This window comes from Megascapheus bottae, chromosome 12, assembly GCF_031878675.1.
Source record: "Megascapheus bottae isolate mThoBot1 chromosome 12, mThoBot2.hap1, whole genome shotgun sequence".
Classification (NCBI taxonomy): Eukaryota; Metazoa; Chordata; class Mammalia; order Rodentia; family Geomyidae; genus Megascapheus; species Megascapheus bottae.
This window is the reverse complement of record NC_143520.1, coordinates 45,192,279-45,208,534: the sequence shown is the minus strand read 5'-3', so window position 1 is coordinate 45,208,534 and position 16,256 is coordinate 45,192,279. Positions and strand designations below refer to the sequence as shown.

At 33.8% G+C, this 16,256-nt stretch overlaps 1 protein-coding gene and 1 pseudogene across 2 annotated transcripts in view; both read right to left on the bottom strand.

Annotated features, from left to right (window-relative positions):
• Dpp10 (dipeptidyl peptidase like 10) overlaps positions 1–16,256 on the bottom strand; it is a 636,241-nt gene that overhangs the window by 258,065 nt on the left and 361,920 nt on the right. The gene's annotated exons all lie outside the window — the stretch shown is intronic.
• Positions 42–846, bottom strand: LOC150056482 (protein SET-like; annotated as a pseudogene).

Sequence of the window (16,256 nt, the reverse complement as noted above, 5' to 3'; positions counted from 1 at the left end):
GTACAATCAAGGAAATGGTTGAAATCTTTCTGTATTTTCTATTAGTCATCTCCTTCATCATCTTCTCCTTCGCCTTCAGCTTCACCTTCATCCTCTTCTGCTTTATTCTCATCCCATTCCAATCGTTTCTCTTATCATTCTACTCATCCTCATCCCGTTCCAATAGTTTCTCTTATCATTCTACTCATCATCTTTCCTCCCTTTCTCCTTCCTCACTATCAATATCAAGAACTTCAATAGATTTGGTCAAATACCATCGTTGATGACTTCCTAACTCATCTGCACCAGAATCAGAGTGGTCAATATACTGATAAAGAAGCTCTCTGCTTTTTCATGCTTTATTCTCTATTTGGAACATTTCATCAAATCCTTTCCAGATTTCCATTTGATTTCAGTCAGCCATCCTCATTCAGATGAAATTCTGGAGAGCTTCATGTTTGAAATCAGAATTTTCATCAGAGTAACAATCTATTCTGTAACCTGATTTTATACCTTCAAATTCTGTCACTTTAACTCTTGTCTGGTAATGCAGTCATTCTCCATCATTCTCCTCAAACAGTGCAGACCCTTGTGGATATTTGACAAACATCACCAATAAATTTAGAATTTTTGCATCAGGAAAAAGAAATAGTTGGAAGAATTTATTATATTTTTGTTCAACTTTCAAAATCTCACTGGCTTGATCATTAAGTTTACTTCATGGATATATTGAATTGCTTCTTGCTGTTATATTTTCCCCCTTTGGCACACTTGAAAATGAGGATGTATCTACCAGCCTTAGGGCAGGACTCTCTCCTTAGTTTTCTCCAGCTGAAGTCTGATGGAGAATTAGTGTACTTGGGTCATGGTGGGAAGAAAATGCGAGAAGCAAAGCTCAAAAGCTCAGATCCAGAGGGAAGGGCATCAATGATCTCATTTTATTTTAAATTAGCTTCTGTTTAAAAGTGTGATAGAATATATTCATAACAACAAGTAGGGTCACGATCATGAGACAGTAGCCACAGATCTCCTCAGATTCTCCCTAATTTCTGGTGTGTATGACCCCATAGTGTCTCCAGCCTGCAGAGGTGTTCCTATATGGCTGTAAATATATCTTTTCACTGCATCATGTCAGAAATAAGGCCTTCAGTGAAATTAAATTCAGTGGATAAATAATTTATGCCCAAGCCAGGTGCTGTGGCTCACACCTGTAATCCTAGCCACTCATGAGGCTGAGATCTGAGGATCAAGGTTCAAAACCAGCCTAGGCACAAAAGGACTTGAGACTTATCTCCAGTTAACCTCTAGAAAATGGGAAATGGAGTTTGGCTCAAGAGTAGGGTGGTGGCCTTGAGCTGAAGAGCTCAGGGAAAATGCCTAGGTCCAGGGGTAGGGCAGTAGCCTTGAGATAAAGATCTCAGGAACAGTGCCCAGGCAGAGTTCAAGCCCCATGACTCACAAAAAAAAAAAAAAAAAGAATTCATGCTCAATAATTAGTTCTTGTTTCACCACATAATTTCTATACCAAATGAACCAAGAAAATCTCATAACCAGAGATATGATCTAAGTATATTTTAAAATAAACCAACATAAACTTTTCATTAATGAATTCTTTAAACTCATCTTCTTCCACCAAGTATAATTAATATTTGATATATCATATTAACTATAAATTAATTTTCAAAACCAATTATACTATGATAATATAATTATTTAATATATTAACAGCAACAAACTAGGCACTTAATTAAAATCAGATATCTGTTTCACTTAATATATTAGGCAGTGAACTTCTGACTTTTCAAAGATTTGGATACAGTATAAAGACATATGTCTACAGATTAACAAAATCAATAAAATACAATCATCTGAGGCAGAAGAGAGGTTAATAGTGTTGAATCCAGGGTCTGATAGCAGGCTTCTGCATCTGCAACTTGGTTTTCTTAATTACTAGATATATCAAGTCAGTTAATCACCTCTCCATAACTTAAGGTTTCTATAATGTATTAACTTTAATTACCATTTCAAGTCAGTATTCTCACACTTAATAAACTGAAGACAAAAACTGTTGTGAATTGGTTGGATATTCACAATGGTATGATTAAGTAATTCTGAACCTATCTATGCATATTTTAAAGATGAGGCAAAAAATAAAGGATCACAGATAATGGGATCTTAGTTTCTTCCTATGTAAATAAGAACTTAAACACATATAACAGGAAATTCTAGAGTGAAAAATAAAATCCTAGGAATAATAATACCCCACAGAGAGTCCAGCCACTGATTACTGGAGAAAGTGACTCACTTCAGGCAAAGTTCAGGCACTTGGGCCCACAGCAAAACAGAGCTAAATATACATATTCATATTTCTAGACTTCTGTTTTATCTTTGTCACTAGTTGTAAGAATGCTAAGGTCAATGCAGGATCAATCTGAGAATTTGCTTTTAGTTTTGACCAAAACTGTAAATACATTTTAAAAGTGTTATTCTGTTTAATTATGTGGGTGAGCTTTTGGATCCTGACAGAGGCCTATGAGCGTGATTCTGATAATATAAGCCCAGAATCTGATTCCAGATTTCCAGATTTAACTACTCTTATGCAATTAATTAATACTCCTTATTTTTCTATAAATAAAAGACAAATATAAGGAAATGAAGCTGTAGCTCAAAGTGATAGAGTATTACCCATGAGAAAAAACACTCAAGAAAAGAGCCCAGGCTTGACTTTAAAAACCATAAATAAATACAAAATGTAGTTTAAAATTAGAATACAAAGATGCTTGCAAAATAGGGCACAGATGAATAGTTACCTTCAAGTGAAAATAAAAGTAAAATAATAAATCAATAAGTTTAAAATAATTTTTAAGCTATATAATTTCAGTGTTCATTTGTGGAAATGATAGCAACAAACACATACTATAATACAAATATATTAAGTGAAAGAAGGTAGAGTCAAGGGAAATCTCGAATACTGTAACTACTTAGAGAGCCAAAATTAAAATTCAGCAAAATAAAACCTCAGGAAGCTAGTATTTAGAAGGGGATGATTGGTGTCAAGAGGAAACAGAAAGTCAAATAAAAGTGGAAAAGGAAGAAAATGTAGTCACAAATCCAATGTATATGCTATGAAATTAAAAAGAATGAAAGAAGGGGTAGGTGTGGGAAAGACAAGTGACGATGTTGAAAGGGGTGACATTGATTGAGATGTATTGTATTCATCAACTGCTTTTGGAAATGTAAAGCTACATAAATATAATTTAACCATGTGAAAAAAGACATTCTTAGATATTTCAATAAAAATGACAATAGAAATGTTTAGCTTCATATCATCATAATAGAATTCCCAGGCTAAAGTAGGAAGGTGTGCTGCCTGTAGAGCAATATTTGCATATATAGAAATACTTCATTCTATTAACAAAATACAAGTACAAAATAAAAATAAAATACAGGGGTCATGAGTTTGGTAGAGTGCTTGCCTTACATGCACAAAAACCCGGGTCAATTCTTCAGTGCCACATAGAAAAAAGCCAGAATTGGTGCTTAGTCTCTAGTGGTGGTGCTCTAGCATTGAGAAAGTAAAAGGACACTATGCAGGCCCTGAGCTCAAGTCTAGAACGGGTAAAAATAATATATATATATAAATAAAATACAAATTTAAAATTAGAATTCTGATATGTACACAAGAACTGTTTCTTTGCTTTAGGGTTCCTTCACAACCCTAACTTGATGAATTGATTCAGAGAACACAAATAAATCTCTCTCTCTCTCTCTCTCTCTCTCTCTCTCTCTCTCTCTCTCTCTCTCTCTCTCTCTTTATATATATATATATATATATGTGTGTGTGTGTGTGTGTGTATTTATATATATTACTATATAAACCTTAAAAAGTTTTCACAGTAAATCCTCAAAGGTCTTTATTCATATATTCTTCTATAAAGCAAATTAATTACAACTACAAAATAAAATGAATCTGGTTTATTATTGTACATTATCTAAAGGAAATTTTTATGAGTTTGGAAGGAAAACCCTTCATTTTCTACAGATAAAACACATCCATAACTGCCTCCTTTAAATATCTATATTCTGCACATAATATGTCAAGTCCCTTTTCCTATAGTACAACATTTTGAAAATGAGAATGATTAATTTTGTAGGTTTTCAAAATAAGTTTTTTCTAAGATTATCTCAGTTATGCTGATAGCTTTATAATAACCTGGTTTTTGATCTTTTGTATAAAACTCCAGGAGTAGAACTGCTCTATGTTTAGTTTTTTGAGGAACTTCTATGTTGCTTTCAAGAGTGATTAAACACGTTTATATTCCCACCCACAATGCAATAGTTTTCCCTATTTGCCATAAGCCAAGGCATGGAATCAGCCTCGAGGCTCTTCAATGGATAAATAGATCAAGAAAACTTAGTATAAAAATGCATAGTGGAATGCATAGTGGAATTTTTCTCATCTATTAGAATGATACTATGACATTTGTAAAGAAATAGAAAGACTTAGAAAACATGATGTTAAACGAAGTAAGTCAGGCCCATATAGACAAAAGACACATGTTTTCCCTTATATGTGGAAGCTAGACTTAGCTTACATTAGGTATTTATGTGTGGACACATGTATTAACTTCAGTGAACACTGGAACATAGGTACTTGACAATGGGGTATGGGATCTTGTGGAGAGTAACAGATGAATAAAGAAGAGAAGGGAAGAAGAATGCAATCATGAATTCCATGTATATCCTAAAAAAAATAAGAAAAGTGAAGGAAGGGGCAGGTTTAGAGGGATGGGTGAGAATGTTGAAAACACTCAAGATGCACTGTATTCATATACTGCTTTTTACAATGGCAACTACTGTGTAAAACATTCGTTAAAGATCATTTTATTTCCTTTAAAATAATGTATGGATGTACTCACAGTTTTGGATGAAGTAATTTGACAGTGGTTTTTGTTTTTCAGTCACTGAGATTTCAATAGGCATATTCTCAGCCAAGTAAGAAACAGGATATTCTTGATATTATTTCTATTAGATTAACAAATATCCTGCAACTTCTACTTCCTTGCATTTTAAGGGCTTGCATCCATTGACAACTACTTTTCCTTCTGTTCATTTTAATAGGGAAATGAATGTGTGGAGATATATCTAATTAGACCAAGAGGCTCATATTAAGAATCATCACCATCTCTGACTCCAAAAGCATCTAGTGATTCCTTTAATTAAGATACTATGTTATCTCTCATCTCTTTTGCTGTCCCTTGGTTATCGCATATTGTTACAGTATCTCACTTTGTTACCTGATATATCAGATATATATGTATTTGGTTATTTGAAATTGGATAGGGAAAGGGGAAAACAAGATGAGGGGTGGGGGTGGGGGAGGGAAATGGGGACCAAGACATGTGAAAGGGTATCAATGTATGGGAATTAATGCACCATCTATCTGGCAAATATCATGTAACCCTTCTATTAATTACAATAAAAATATATGAAAAAAAACCACCTGTCAGAGTGGAAAAATCAGTAGTCATTGTGATGACAGTCATATAACTTATTGATCATTAAACTGAAAGTCAGTAATAATTTGTTTCTTGTTTGTTCCTTCTTTAAATGTAAAGAGTATGAGTTTACTCTTTTCAATGTCTCCGCAGGTCAGTAGCTCCAGAGGGTTTTCTGCTTTTGGTTTTTGGTTGACTTAGTCTCCTAAGCCATGGGGAGATCAATCGCCATCAGCTCTTCTTTTCAGGAACTCAGCATCAAGACAATCTTCAAAGAATATAAATACACTTTCCTTGCCCCAAAGGGTTAGGCCTTATCATCTTGAAAGCAATGAGCGGCTGTGGGCTTTTTTTGTAATGATAGATTCTTTGAACAGTGACCTCAAACCTGAGAAAGAATTTTAACAGGCTCTCTCTACCAGTTCACACAGAAGCAAGAGTTTTTTTTTTTTTTCTTCTTTGGATTCATCCATATGTGGCAATACATAGATGAAAGGATTGCAAAGCCATGAGACAATATGCTCTTTGTACAACACTGTGTCCAACTGAGCCTCTAGCACAAACTCAGGTCAGAACATTAGCAAAGATTTGATAGAAGGTTGTCTACAGGCATATAAAAATGTTTTGACAAATTGTAGCATCCCTTAAGTAGCCTGTCCATCCTCCTCATCTGACCTCATTAAATGCAAAATAAATTTGAGATGCTGTCAGGGAATCATAATTACAAAGATAACAGAGTTCCATGTTCACATTATACATGTGTGATTATGTTGCTTCAGTTACAAAAAAAACCTGCAAGCTAGAAGCTAGTAATTTGATTATTAATGGAAACTGAGGTCTAATGTACCATTTTATTATTTAAACATTATTAGTTTACACATCAGGAAAAGTAATGTCCTAGTCAAGTTTGTACAATAGAAATGGAGCCTCAAAACAAATAAGATGACCTCAGTTATGTTAGTCAATGATCTCAAATGAAGAAAGTGATAATTATAAAATAACTGCCACTAATTATTATTTTCAGGATATTGAAAAATTATAAGACATTGAAGTGAAGAGTTATTCCAGAAATATTTTTTTACTCACATTAAATTAATCCCTTTTAGAGTATTTGTCAATTTTTATAAAGCAATTTGCATTTCTACTGAACCTGATTTTCATGTCTTTTTGTTTTCCCTGGAGTTTGCATGCCATTGAGTATTCTTTTGTTATATTGAACAAAAGGAAATGACAGAGTTCAATCAGAATTAGGATATCAATAAATGCTATTCCTAAGTGAAAGTGGACAATATTTAAAGAACAAAAGTACTACTTGAAATTCTACACAGTATGATATACTGCAATTGTTTTATCTTTTTTTTCTCAAGAGAATTATCTTATCTGGGAAAGGATCCCAGCTGACCTGGAAAGCCAGATAAACTTAGTTAGCTCAGCAAGGATCATTCATCTGAATAAATGAATACCCATTTCTAATAAAGACAACTACCTACTTGACTTATTGTTATTGTAGTAGGTAATAGTATCTAGTGTGACAGAGGAATTCCAACTAAGGACTAAAAAGAAGTCCCTTCCCCAATCATCTCAGTGTCTACTGTCTTTCAGAACTTCCTAATTCAAAACTTGCTAATTAGATGCTATATATAATTCTCTGGACTAATTACTCTTTTTTCTTTTTTTTTTTTTTTGGCCGTTGTGGGGCTTGAACTCTGAGCATAGGCACTGTCCTGAGCTCTTCAGCTCAAGGCTAGCACTCTACCATTTTGAGCTACAGTACTACTTGCAGTTTTCTCATGGTTAATTGGAGATAAGAATCTCATGGACTTTTGTGTCTGGGCTGGCTTTGAATTACGATCCTCAGATCTCAGCATCCTCAGAAGCTAGGACTATTAGCATGAGCCACTGATGCCAGGCAGAATAATTATTCTTAAATTCTCAGAGTATTTTTTTAATAACTTGAAAATATCAAATGTTCAGTTTTAAACAGATATAATAAAGATAGATAAATAATATGTAGATATAGTATAATCACTAGTTTTATATGTTTTATAAAAGTTTGGTCAGTATTTTTCAGGCTATGAACAGACCACCCACTTCAAAATACTTTCAATTGCTTTTAAAATAAACTCTACTCTGACACTCCTTGTTTATGTGCTGGTACTCCTTGTTTCAGTTCAAAGCAAACCCCAGTAAGGAGAGGCTGAGACTCTTTTCTCAATAAGAAAATGGTTGACACATAAGGCCATATAAGATGATGCTGAATGAAAGAGCCATATAATGCGTGATTGTTGTCCTTAATGTACTATGTCATTTCTCATTTCTTTTGCTGTCCCCTGGTTATCCCATATAGTTACAGTATCTTACCTTGTTATCTGATATATTATATATATGTTCATTTGGTTACTTGAAATAGGATGGGAAAGGGGGGAAAACAAGACAATGAGTTCTCATTAATATCACTTTCTACTCTCATTCAATGATGGTATGAATTTTAAGGAGCTCTTGCAAGGCCGACAGCCGTTTTCTATCCTAGTCTCAAGTTTTGTGTGGACTTTCTAGTTCACACATGGATGAACCATTTAAACCTCAATCATGAAACCCAGTTGTGGGATCCAAGGGACACAACTATTCCCACTGATGTCCATCTGGACTTGATGCAAGTTTCATGCCCAACCCCTATGTCTCTGTGCTGCTCTCAGAAACTATGCTCAAGCCCCTTCCTATGGAAGGTGGAACTCCTTCACGGGTTATTTTGGCATAAGGTCATCTGACTGCCCATATATTTGGAGGTTTCTTATACCAAAATCTGATACATTTCCTACCCTGCCCTTCACCTTGCCTCTTTCCTTCTGCAAGTATTAAAATTACATTAAGGAACTTGAATTCTCCCTTAACCTTATTGTTTTTCTTCCATATCCTTCTCAAGCTTTTCCATAATATAAAATATGACTTATAAATTTAAAACCACTTTGAGTCTGCTTCTGAGAGAAACACACACTATAATGTCTATGTACAACATACACTTTGTACACATATAAAAATAAACTATAATGTTTATATATACTATATATTTATCTTATAAACCATATAGCTATATTATAATCTTACTTGAATCAGGTCATGTAGAAAGCAACAGAGATTAAGACAACTATTTTTTACCAGTTGGCTTCAAAGTTTCTAGTTCCATTTTTCATTTTATTTTATTGTTGGGGTGATATATGAGGGGTTAGTTGTACTCATCGGGTAGTTTGTACATTACTTTCTGAACATTTTTACCTTTTCCCCTGTTTTTCTCCCACTTTCCCTCCCTAACTCCAACTTGTCTTGTTTTGCCCTTCCCTTCTCTTTTGCAAATAAACAAATAAACATGAATGCAATATACCAAGTACCAAAATCAGATACACTAACAATGTGCAATAAACCTTAAGGGGAAAAGAAGAAAAAAGAAATAGCTTCACATAGTATGTTAAAAACAACAATCAAAAAGATAAAACTCCACCATGGATTTCTATGCTGCCATCAGAAAGAATGACATTATCCCATTTATAAGGAAATGGAAAGACTTGGAAAAATCATATTAAATGAAGCAAGCCAGACCCAAAGAAAGATAGGCTCCATGGTTTCCCTCATTTGTAACAATTAGTATAAGTTTAGGATTCTCCTGACAGAGGATAGCTTAAAAGCAATATACACACGTCCATATAGGACGAGGCTAAGTAAATGAACTACAGGATATAGTTCAATTATTTTAAACTACCTTAAGTTCTTTGTATTTGTTGGGCATTAGTTTCCCATTTAAGTTGACACTTGAAAATTCTTCATAATAAATACAATCCCAACAGTCTTCTCAGCACTGAAAAATACAATGGAAAATATGCCTGTGTACTTTGTAATACATGTCAAATGAAACCATGACTGTCCTATGTTTGCCTCCTGTCTTTGAGTCATACAGAGCTGTGTAATTGTGGAATCATGTAAAATGGCATGCCAAATATTTCTGGGGCATTTCTACAATATTACCACAAATCTTAAAACTAGCACCACACAAAAATTATACACCATGGAAAAGAAAGTGTGTGTGGAATGTATATGGCCAATCACAAAAGGCTAGGATTGAGGTAGTAGAAAATATTCTGAAAGAATCCAGCTAGAATGGCCAGGATCAGGAAAACAAATGAAAACAGATGCTGGAGGGGATGTGGCCAGGAGGGATCACTACTACACTGTTGGTGGGAGTGCAAACTCGTTCAACCACTATGGAAAGCAGTGTGGCAGTGCCTCAAAAGGCTAAACATAGAACTCCCCTATGACCCAGCAATTCCACTACTTGGCATTTACCCAACCACCCAGAAACAAGGACATACTAAACCCACTAGCACAACAATGTTCATTGCAGCACTATTCACCATAGCAAAGATATGGAACCAACCTAGATGTCCCTCAGTTGATGAGTGGATCAACAAGTTGTGGTATTTGTACACAATGGAATTCTATGCTGCTGTCAGAAAGAATGACATCGCCCCATTTGTTAGGAAATGGAAAGACTTAGAAAAAATCATATTAAGTGAAGTAAGCCAGACTCAAAGAAACTTAGGCTCAATGGTTTCCCTCATTCGTCATAATCAGTAGAAACCTTGGGCTCTACTAGCAGAGATTTGCAATAGAGCAAAATCTTGATACATAAGGACATATAATGTGAAGCTAATTGAAAGGACCTCCAGGATAGTGAAACAAAAGCCATATAATGAATGATTGTTGTCCTTAATGTACTATGTTGTCTCTCATCTCCTTTGCTGTCCCTTGGTTATCTCATATTGGTATAGTATCTCACTTTGTTATCTGATATATTGAATTTATTTGTATTTGGATATTTGAAATTTGATAGGGAAGGGGGGAAAACCAAGACGGGTGGGGGGTGTGGGGGGGGAGGGAAACGGGTACCAAGACATGTGAAAGGGTATCAATGTATGTGAATTAATGCACCTTCTATCTGGCAAATATCATGTAACCCTTTTACTAATTACAATAAAAAAAATAAAATTAAAAAAAAAAGGAGTGCTTCAATTTCCAGTCTCTACAGAAGTACAAGTCAGAGTTTTTGAAGAAGAAGTCCTCAACAACAGACAAGGCTATGACTGTCATGTGCAGAGAAAAAATAACAGCTGCTTTGGCAATTCATTTTGAAAAGCACTTCAATCTTTTGCCTGCAGTTATACAGAAATCTCTCATCAATTTCTTCATTCTTTTTCAAAAGTTTCAAAATCATTAGCCCTTTAGGCCTTAGAAATGAAATAGTAAGTGACATATTGGGGAGTGGGAGAGTATGAAATTGTTAGAACTGGTTTTGGCAGTGTTTTATTTGATTGGACTTAAGACTTCTAGTAATATCTATCTCTTCATCTATCCATCTTTAAAACCATGTATTTATACACATGCACATCCATTGTGTGGGGTTAAATTTTAGTTATTCATGGAATATAAGTTATTTATATGGACTCAGCAGAATATCTCCCAGAAACAACTGAAATGTTACTGCCTTGTCTTGTGTATTTAGCTAAGTGGAAATAAAATGGTTATTCAAGTTAGGAAAATTTAAATGGAATTCTTGAGTTTAGCATGAGTCTGATATTGGCCAAATGACATTATGTCTTATTAATCTCACATGAAAATGACATAAGCATGGTCATATCAAGATGTGAAAGTTTTACATTATATAACTTCATAGTGATGTGCAGAAGTATTAAACAGAAAGTTATTCTATCCACTTTAAAACATTTCCAGACAATGAAAATAGGTCAAAAAGTACAGTTATGACCTTGGGAGAGAAAACATGAGGTAGTATCATATTAGCTTAAATTATTTATTAGATTAACTAATTTAATGGGAATGTCCTTGCAGAAATGAATATAGAATAGACTATTTTTATGGATTAAACACTTAGGAAAATGTGAAATGTGTACCAAGGGTCCCTGATTGTGACATTCTCACAATACATCTTGATACACTCAGAAAGATTTTAATATCACTGTCCCTATGGCATAATATTAAGATTATGATTTTGGCACTTGTAAACAAGGGTCAGGCATAGAAGAAAATGCTACCTATATTTTCATATTCAGCTAATTTTTCTTCAGTCCTTATTCATATTAATGATAACATAGTGTCTGCTCATGTTTAAAAAAACTATGTTGAAGATTTAATAATAAAAAGAACTCACAAAGCAAACTTTATAATAAATCTTCCTGTTACATTAATGCAATGGTTCTCAGGCCTTTCAGGTTGTATTCTGAAACTAAAGTATGCTAATAACAAGTACTTAGAAACAGTCACAAAAAGAAAAATAAGTTTTAGTAGAAGGTATAATGAAGAAGATAGAGAGAAGGGTCCCTTAATACCCTTTAATCAAATGACAAGAAAGACCTGTATATTTTCCTCAGTGTTAGGCAACAAAACTGTAGCATTTTCATAAATTCCTTAGTTGAAAATGAGGAATTCCTAGCAGGAAGGTCAAAGACATAGTCTTTAGGAAATAAGAGCATAACTCTGTAAAGAGAATAAAAATTTTGCCATAAAAATCCAAAGAGGTGTCAAATCTCAGAAGCAAGTATTAGTCTGATGCTTCATTCTATAGACTACCTATTGAAACAGGCAGTAATTTAGTATCACTTTAATTTAAAGAAAATTAGTAGAAATATCTCCCAGTATAACTATGAATCTCAATCCTTTTTCTTTGGAAAGCCTACCAAAAAAGGACCAGAATTATTTTACTGGAAAGATTATAGCACAGAGAAAGAGAAACACAGCATTTGTTCATAAATACTAGCTTCAATTTATTCAGTAATGTATTTAATCAATGTCCTAATCCAATTAGGATTCGCTACTCTCGCAGCAGGAAATACAAGGAAATGTAATAAACTCAATAATCAGTATTTTATGCAAATTTCATGAACCATTTGGTATTTATTCACTCAAGTTTAAAGTGAAAAAGGAGTCATACATTTCTGAGGGCAAAGGATAATGAAATGACAAGTTTGAAAAAGTTTATGAACATAAATTCATATACTTATTAATCCTGAAAATAGTGAAAATTGCCACATATGAATATAACCTCCACTAACTATTATTTAGAAGAGTTAGAAAAATGAATATGTTAAAAATCTGCATTTTTATATAAAGTCTTAGAAATGTAATTTAATATAAAGATTCATGGTGTAATTTTGTAATTTGTATCAAGTATATCAGACTTAAGATATCTACAGGACATAGTTTGAAAGTCAAATGACTACGGACATGCATATAAAATAATAATATATGGGCATGGCATTATTTGAATAATTCAGTAGTATACATTAATGTTCACATTAAATCTCTCTGAAGTGCTTTTGGCATAGTGCATTCTCCTCAAATTCATTCATTTCCAAGGCCAGGCAATGACATTCCATTGAAGTAAAGTCTGAGTCTTTTGCTCTCTTCTTTTAAATTATCATAGTTCAAAAAGAATTGTTTCAGGCCTGCTACTTCCCAACCACAATTTTAAGCATAAGTATCCTTTTCATAAACTGTATAAACTATTCTTGTTTTAAATCAAAACAAATAATACATTCAAGTGATAGGAGTCATAGAGATATTTAGGTCTTCTCTGCTTCATTTCTACAGCTAATTCCATCTTTAAAATTAGCCCATGCTAAATTATTATCTTGAATTTTTAATGAATTTGATTTTTCTTAATGATTATTTTATATAGATAATACATGGTATTTTAAACTAATACATGTATTTTAAACTTTACTTGCCCCTCAATTTATCACATCTTCAATCAGTCATGCCAAAAATTATCTTCTACTCATTCAATGAACATACTGTTTTCCAAGTTCAATTAAAATGTAAGAGGAAATGTGAAAAGTAGGAAACCTACAGATGAACGCTCACCAGCCTATTCTTTTGGCACTTATTGACTGAGTTAATAAAGCTGTGTGAGTGCATAATAATTATGGAAAATGTCTTTCTAAATATAAGACCACATTCATAGTGATGTCTAAAATTGATCACAGAGAACGCTTGCCTAACGTATTTTGTCTAAGATCAACACAGCATTCTTTTTTTTCTTTTTCTTTCTTTTTTATTGTAATTAATAAAAGGGTTGCATGATATTTGCGAGACAGAAAGTGCATTAATTCACATACATTGATACCCTTTCACATGTCTTGGTACCCATTACCCTCCCCCCTACCCCCCTACCTGTCTTGGTTTTCCCCCTTTCCCTATCAAATTTCAAATAACCAAATACAAATAAATTCAATATATCAGATAACAAACTGAGATACTGTAACAATATGAGATACCCAAGGGACAGCAAAGGAGATGAGAGATAACATAGTACATTAAGGACAACAATCATTCATTATATAGCTTTTGTTTCAATATCCTGGAGGTCCTTTCAATTAGATTCATACTATATGGCCTTATGTATCAAGGTTTTGCTCTATTGCAGATCTCTGCTAGGAGAGCCCAAGGTTTCTACTGATTATGACGAATGAGGGAAACCATTGAGCCTAATTTCCTTTGAGTCTGGCTTACTTCACTTAATGTGATTTTTTTCTAAGTCTTTCCATTTCCTAACAAATGTGGCGATCTCGTTTTTTCTGACAGTAGCATAGAATTCCATTGTGTACAAATACCACAACTTGTTGATCCACTCATCAACTGAGGGACATCTAGGTTGGTTCCATATCTTTGCTATGGTGAATAGTGCTGCAATGAACATTGTTGTGCTATTGGATTTAATATGCCCTTGTTTCTGGATGGTTGGGTAAATGCCTAGTAGTGGAATTGCTGGGTCATAGGGGAGTTCTACAAAACAACATTCTTTAACTCTCCTCCAGACTTGCACTACAAAAAAAACTGAAGAATTGCTTGGCCCAATTTTAAAACAGGAAACAAATTCTATGGTGTCCTCAGTGATAAATTATTACCATCCTAAATGAGTCATGAGCACATTCCTCGGACAGATGTTTGCAAGAAACTGTTTGTATTCAAGGTGGGACATCATAAAAGTACTTTATTTTATCAATAAACGGGAAAACACAAGTGAAGTGATCACAAATACTTTGATTCCTCTCATTTCTGCTTTTGGTACAATAAGAGAATATGGAACTTGAAAGAACACATAAGCAGGTCTGAGAAAAAATGAAGAGATTCAGTGATACTGGCTCTGCTATTGTGCAGACCCAGAATTAAATTCCCTACCAGGGTATTTTAATATTTGAAATGAATAATTAATTACTTTTGTGCCCATTACATCTGCAATTTGGACTGAGTAACAGGAGCGATTTGCTCATTTTTGTTTGTTTGGGTAGTATTTGGTATTGAACTTAGGGCTTTGTACTTGCTGAGCAGGTCACCAGAACTACATGGCTATTATTTTTGGATCCAATCTTATATTTTTGTTTGGGGCTGGCCTCAGACCACAATCCTCCAACATACATCTCTGGCATAGCTGGGATCACAAGCAAATACCACTATGCCTACCTTGTTGGTTTATTGGAATATCATTGTTGGGCTCTCCTCAAATAATATTCCACCTGATTTCTACTTCCCATGTCGCTGAGATTGCATGCAAGACCCACAATGTGTAGCATAAATGATTTGTTCTTAATTTCAAAATTGACAATGTACACTGAATTCCTTATATTGTTTATTTTCGGTCAAATAATTTGTTTTGGAGGCTTATCACATGTGGAAAATAATTGTCACCACATGAAAAGCTTAAAAAAGTGTGATGGGTGCTATTTTAAAGTTGAGGGCAAGAAAAAGAAAATATATTAGAAAAAACCTCTCTGAGTGCTAAGGAAAGAATGCCCTATTCATAAGAGTCAATAGTTACCATGAGAAAGTGCCATAAAAATTTAGCAATGTTGCTAAATCATTTTTTCAACCAAAAAAAGAAAAGGTAGTTCTATAGAAAATTTCTCAATTCATAAGTAATCACAACTAAATATTCCTCAATGTTTTACTCCATATTTGGTCAACCTCATGACAGGTTCCACACAGACACTTCCATTAAACTCTAAACACAATGAATAAAACAATATCTTTTGACATATCTTACTTCAATGAGTGATGTTACACAACTTTCTTTGATTGCTTTTTTCCTTACATCACGACAATTGTATAAATAGATCTTAAATTATACCAGGCCACCAGAATTTCAATAGAAAGCCAGAACCAGATGCAACCCCATACTTAGCTTTTCCACATTCCTTTAAATAAGCTTTTAAGTCAATTCTCATTTCAAGTGAAAAGTTGAGAAAGAAAATAGGTCAAAACATAAGCAGATGGCTACTGTGAATTTCATGCAAAGAATGAGGGTCAGTTTCTGCATGAAAAAGTACACTGAAAATGAAGGAGATATTTCTGGGTCGTGAAGCACAATTTGTCTCTTTCAGTATTGTGCTATGCATATTTCTATAATCATGGTTTTGAGCGTAGTCTGTAGGTATTATATATTTCATTATAGCTGTCAATTCTTCAGAGTTTTAGAGTTACAATGATGGTAATGATGTTAAAGGAATTGGTGCTAGGAATATAAAAACTTCAAACTAAACCAAAGAAGCAATCAGCGCATTTTACCCTTGCACTAGAAAGTATTTGACATATAATGAGTTTTCTTCAATTGTTACTCATATCTCACAATATAACTATGCAACAAAATAACACACAAAGTTTCTATAATTATAAAAGAGCGTTTATTGATTGTGGGGGAGATTTTACTTTAGCCTAGTT